The sequence below is a fragment of the Astyanax mexicanus genome, chromosome 21 (assembly GCF_023375975.1).
Source record: "Astyanax mexicanus isolate ESR-SI-001 chromosome 21, AstMex3_surface, whole genome shotgun sequence".
Taxonomy (NCBI): Eukaryota; Metazoa; Chordata; class Actinopteri; order Characiformes; family Acestrorhamphidae; genus Astyanax; species Astyanax mexicanus.
The window spans coordinates 1,635,278-1,641,929 of NC_064428.1; the positions used below are offsets into that span (position 1 = coordinate 1,635,278).

The window sequence follows — 6,652 nt, forward strand, 5'->3', positions numbered from 1 at the left end:
TCTAATTCAGTCAGCTCTGTACTTTTAAATTAAGAGGAGCAACTTCTCCAAACATTATAGCACGGCTTTGGGTCGCGTTTCTTTCACGTCATCGTTAGCATAGTTGTATAAAAATGTTATTTTCTAAAGCCATGAACAGATTATTAATCTTATGGATCAAATGGCAGAAAATCCGTTCATTATATATATATATATATATCAGCTTTTATTACATATTTCCTGTTTGGCTTGCCATAATATATATATATATATACACACACACACACACACACACACACACACATATATAGTCACAGGGTAACATAGTAAGATCGTCACGGGGTGTTTGTGGGGTTATGTTAATCCGGGCCAGCAGGGCATTATGGGGGTGTGTTTTGGGAGTATTAGGGGGATCTACCATCACTGTGCAGTTTAGCCACCTGAGGGGTTTTTGGCTGTGTTTAATAGATCGGGTTTTACTCTTCAAGCACTTTTAAGAGCTGTAAGCGAGCAGTATCCTGTTAATAAAGAGCTTCTTGCTAAGAGCATGCTTCCTGCTTCTTCATCTCCCTGCCGGTCCCGAACCCTAGGAGTGAAAAACTACAGGTACATTTTTGATCAGTAATGAAGGCAAATGTGTCTAGTCTAGGATCTCAGAAATAAAATCTGAGATAAATACTTTGTAAAATTTAGCAGAATAAAGGTAGTTGCAGAAAAATGTTGAATAAATATGAGCATCAAACTATAAAAAAAGTTCAAGTGTTGTAAAAGACATACTGTATTTATTAGGGATGTAACGGTTCTCTGTATTCACCTGGAAGAACCGCGATATCTGGGTGCAGCATTAACAGAGCGAATGAACGCTCTCAGTAATGCACAGCCCCTGTAAGAGCATTGTAAGTGTTGCTGTTAATTCTGCTTGGCTGGAAAGCACAGGATTCACTCCAGCTGAGGTGGCTCTTGGTAGGAAATTGAAAGGGCCAATGGAGCGGTTAGTTCATTAGGCAGTCAACCCAGAACACGATGCTTATGGTACACTGGCTAGACATGAAAATCTCATTCAACAGGTACGTGAGAATGTAAAGAGGGCACAGTGTAAACAAGCACGTTACTATAACCTAAAACGAAAACATGATAGCTTTAAAGAGGATGATGTAGTATGGATCAGAGTTCATCCATTGTCGAAAGCTGAATAACATTTTTGTGCCAAGTTGGAAGGGACCTGCAAAAGTTATAAAGCGTCTTGGCAATGTGAATTACAAAGTTACTATGGTTGATGATCCCGAACTGTCTGATAATTTCCATGTAGTGAACTTAAAAAAATTCTATGGGGACATTCCCTTGTCTGAAGAGGGGAGTGTGTAACCATATCCCATGGTCACATTCATTTTTAAAAGATTTTTGTTGTTGTTGTTGTTGTAATGGCATTTGTTCAACATCAGGGGGCTACGTTGAGCCCAAGCTCTGGTGATCACCCTATGGGAGAAGAAGTGGCCATTGTTACAGACAGGTACAGGTGTTACAAACCGTTTGCTGCTCACATGCTGTTTGAGCTTTTGAGAAACCTGAGTGTTTTAACCCCATTGTAAGTAAATCAGAGACTAAATTCAAACATTATATCAGCTCTGACTGAGAATTGATTGTATATTAAGTTGTAAATATTTGTGTGGAAATACATATTTAGTGCATAAGTCATAATTTGTGAGGTTTAATTCATGCAACATAGGCTGATGATTAGAATCCCCTCAGAGTATGTGATTGACCTTTTTTGTGTAAAAAGAGGTTTGTTACAAAGTTACATCACTCAATATATTTAAATGAAATATTGGTCAAACGTAAACCTGTGCCTGGCAGGACTAAATTGGTCTCTAGTTGAAATATATAACATTACAAATTGTGGTTCTTCATGTATTTGTTTAAAGTTTACATTTTAAACATTTTGGTCTGCCTAATTATGGCTGCAAGTGTACAGAAAGTGCTTTAAAGAAAAACAGAAAATAAAATCTGGGTAGCACTTTACAATAAGGGTACATTAACAGCACTTACAACAGAATGTCTTAAATAATTATTATTTGATGAACTGTCCTCCAGGGATAATGCGACTTGACAGTCAGATAAACACATTTTTCTTCACCCAGGACTCTAAAGGCTCATGTGTCTGTCTGTCCACAGGTTTAGTGAAACTGTAAAGAAACACAGCCCAGCATTAACCTTGTTGTAAGCCTTTTAAATATTTACCCACAAAAAAAGAAAAAAACCTACACTGCAAGTTATCTTGAATTACATAGATTAGCATTTAAATCAAGCTAGCATCAGTTTAGCTGAAATTCTTATTAATTTCTAAAATATAAAAATACTAGTGTATACTGGTGCGGATATATGACATTACCTGATTTTTTAAAAACAAATTTCACAATATTTATTACTGTTGTAAGTACTGTTATTTGTAAAGTGCTACTAAATCACATTAACACGGCCCTCTCTTCCTTTGCAGAGCACGGATCTCTCGGCCGCAAAAATAACAGCTGATGATGATGCTGGTAAGATAGTCCAGATGCTCTAAAATACTTCTTTTCTAACTGAACACTGTAGCTTAACTCATTATTATATTATTAACTTATTGTATTATACACATGCAGTGAATGTTGTGTGTACATTTAATCAGATTCTCACCGAGAGCCTGGTTTGGACCTTAAGAGCAACTATAATGAAACGGTAAGTTTTTAAGGACCAATATGATGATAATATGTTAAACACTAAAAATACTATATATTTTAATATTTACAGGTAAAAAATATTTTTCTGTATATATTTACAGATCAAGATACAGCGTCAAGGAGAATGGCAACCACAGCACTTTCACAACAACAGAAGGGAGTTTTTCCTTGCCACCGCGCTCATTGCAAAGTGATCTGCAGTTTAAAAACTGCCCATTTTGGTTGAGTTGGTCATGGCTGGCTGTGTTAATTGTTTCTATTCACTCAGCTCAGTATCTCTGCGTAGACTGTGTAATGTCATACAAAAAGATAATAATAATAAGAACAAGATGAAACAACAATATTACTTTTATTAAAGAGTTGTACGTCCTGAGTCAGAATATATTGATAAAGTTCCAGCGCAAAACTGTATTACCCAGCAACACTAGCTTTAGTGCAGTCAAACCTCTGAAATCCACTGATTCTTCTATTCGCCTAGTATATAACATGCTGTCAGTGGCTGATTTTCATAATGCTTCTTTAATTTAACATTAAATCATGTTATTAGACATATCTGTATATGTTTAAAAGAATATTTTGAATACTGATAACATTTACAATAAATATACATCAATTAACCATGCTTACAGTTACAAACATTGTAAAATAGTGTATGAATAAGCCTCAACTAGTTATTAAATGACAAATGTTTAAACATTATCTATCATTAAAATTCCTTAAACTATAGACTCAGATCATAATTAATTAACAGGATGTACTACATTTTTACTTCATAATGCCACATATTTCCCAACCCAAATGTTAGTTTCTTCTATTCTCTTTCTTCTCAGTTTTTTACATTCTTGAAGTTTATAATGCTGGTTGTTAAGTTGTGTATTTTTTTAAACAATGTCAACTTGCTCAAAGTGTGAGCTTATTGTCACATTCACGTCTTTATTGCATTGTATAAAATTAATATTAATAACAATAATAATAATAATTATTATTATTATCATTATTTTATTTTTAACAGTGTTTTATTAAACAGAATGGGCATAGATACTTTCATTTGCTAACATGTTTTGTTCTGTGTATTAACAATATGGATTTTTTTTGTTAAATTAGCAAGCCAATCGAGGGTATTTAAAACTAACCTGTGTGGCAGAGTGAAATTCCACTTCTTTTCTGTCTTATCTAACCTTCTTCTCGGTAAAATCACTTCAAAAACTTTTTTTTAAATGTAATATTTTAGAGGAAGACTTTTATTTTGACGGGAAGTCACATGTCTTTCCAGCAACTGTTGCTCATTTCACAGAGCTCCCTGTAAGATAGCAGCCTCGGGCTGTGTCCGAAATGGCTCCCTACTCCCTCATTAGTGTAGCGCTAGGTAGGGAGATACTAATAAGTTCACTAAGTAGTGGTGAAACAGGAGTGAATTCGGACACTGAGGCTGTATTCGGGATGGCATACTACTATACTACTATACTGCATACTGCACTAGTATGTACTGCATACTACACACTGCCCAGTATGTAGTATTCGGTACTGTAACACTTTTGATTGTAGTACCCTACACGGTCCTGCTGTGACACACCAGTCAGTGCTCTGTAGTGCTCTGAATTCCTCACAGTGAGTTGTAAACAGAAAGAACATGAAAAATGTCCTACCTTTTCATTATTAAGACTAATGAGATCTGCATACTGTCCAGAACAGCAATTGCTGCTTTTATTTTAGAGTTTAGCAGTTAACCCAATTCTAACAACCAATTAGCAGCAGCCCCCACAACCCAAGTATGTTCCAGTTAAATATGTTTTCCTATTTATTTTAGTAGATTACTATTTTCATCTATGTAAATACCAACAAGAAGAAAACATTTAAACAAACTCTCATTCATATTTACACAATCTCAACAATAAAAGAAATGAGACACGTTGCACAAGTGAAACAATTTTATTAATTTGTATTCAAATCATTCCCTTATTTAAAAGAAAAATATGTATTAAAACTAAAGGAATTATTTATTAAAGTAACAGACTAATTTATTTAAACTGAGGGAATCATTTATTAAAATAACAGAATAATTTATTGGAATTATTTATTAAATAAATAAGAACCGATTTATTAAAACGGAGGAAATTATTTATTAAACAGAATAATTTATTAAAACTGAGGGAATTATTTACTACATCAAGGCAGCACACAGCGGAGAGCGGCGGACAGCGCTCGGCCGAGGCAGCGGAGGGTCTCGACAGCGGTGAGCCAATACTTTCCAAAATAATTCCCTTAATTTAAAAATATATATATTTCCATAATTCTCTCGCACTCGCCTCCATCTTGTTTTTTTCTGAAGCGAGCTGGAGAAGCCAGTCGCAATGCATGTTGGGATGCAGTACACCGCGAAGATAGCTCTCCATGCACACTGCGGAATCGGAGCGGAGTAGTACACCATCCGGGTACCTGTAGTGCACTACAGATCCTCAGTTTGTGCTCACACTGCGTACTGCATACTGGCTTTAGGCAGATTTAGTACGCGAGTAGTATGTAGTATGCCATTCCGAATACAGCCTAACTCATCATTATCATGCGCCAGCACCGGTCGCATAAACACACACAGGTGAGAGAGGGGCTGAGCCGTATTTAAAACTCCATAAACACACTGAACTGAGCTCTGAATTACAGTTAGTGAAGCTCTGAGCTGATCATAAAGTTATTTATCTGTTTGTTATATTTACGCTGTTTAAAAGATGATCCTCACATTACTGAACTACATGAAGAAAACCTTAAAAATAGCAGCGTACACCGGCTCGCACTGTTGCCAGATTGGGTGGTTTCATGCCAAATGTTGAGTTGTGTCTGAAATTGTTTGGAGGAAACGCTGTGATGACAGGTGAACAAAACTACCAAGTGTAAAGAGTTTGGAAATTTAACCCTGCAGAGACAGAGCTTTTAGTCCTGCTGATGGAAAGGATACTCATCAGTGTTATAGTTAGATATGTAACCCTGCAGAGACCGAGCTTTTAGTCCTGCTGATGGAAAGGGTACTCATCAGTGTTATAGTTAGATATCTAACCCTGCAGAGACAGAGCTTTTAGTCCTGCTGATGGAAAGGGTACTCATCAGTGTTATAGTTAGATATCTAACCCTGCAGAGACAGAGCTTTTAGTCCTGCTGATGGAAAGGGTACTCATCAGTGTTATAGTTAGATATCTAACCCTGCAGAGACAGAGCTTTTAATCCTGCTGATGGAAAGGGTACTCATCAGTGTTATAGTTAGATATCTAACCCTGCAGAGACAGAGCTTTTAGTCCTGCTGATGGAAAGGGTACTCATCAGTGTTGCAGTTAGATATCTAACCCTGCAGAGACAGAGCTTTTAATCCTGCTGATGGAAAGGGTACTCATCAGTGTTATAGTTAGATATCTAACCCTGCAGAGACAGAGCTTTTAGTCCTGCTGATGGAAAGGGTACTCATCAGTGTTATAGTTAGATATCTAACCCTGCAGAGACAGAGCTTTTAGTCCTGCTGATGGAAAGGGTACTCATCAGTGTTATAGTTAGATATCTAACCCTGCAGAGACAGAGCTTTTAATCCTGCTGATGGAAAGGGTACTCATCAGTGTTATAGTTAGATATCTAACCCTGCAGAGACAGAGCTTTTAGTCCTGCTGATGGAAAGGGTACTCATCAGTGTTGCAGTTAGATATCTAACCCTGCAGAGACAGAGCTTTTAGTCCTGCTGATGGAAAGGGTACTCATCAGTGTTATAGTTAGCTATCTAACCCTGCAGAGACAGAGCTTTTAGTCCTGCTGATGGAAAGGGTACTCATCAGTGTTATAGTTAGATATCTAACCCTGCAGAGACAGAGCTTTTAGTCCTGCTGATGGAAATTTGAAGCTGTGTTTATGTTCGTTATTATATGTGAGTAAGTTATTTCTTTCTTTCATTGCTTGCGAGGTTGTTTTTATGTACTGTTTTT

The 6,652-nt window shown here is 36.6% G+C and overlaps 1 long non-coding RNA gene across 1 annotated transcript; it reads left to right on the forward strand.

The window, feature by feature from the left end:
• The first annotated feature begins 277 nt into the window (after positions 1-277).
• Positions 278-2,519, forward strand: LOC125785724 (uncharacterized). The gene is made up of 3 exons (XR_007428056.1): positions 278-585; positions 1,422-1,489; positions 2,474-2,519. It is a non-coding gene; the product is annotated as an uncharacterized LOC125785724 (long non-coding RNA).
• The last annotated feature ends 4,133 nt before the right edge of the window (positions 2,520-6,652 follow it).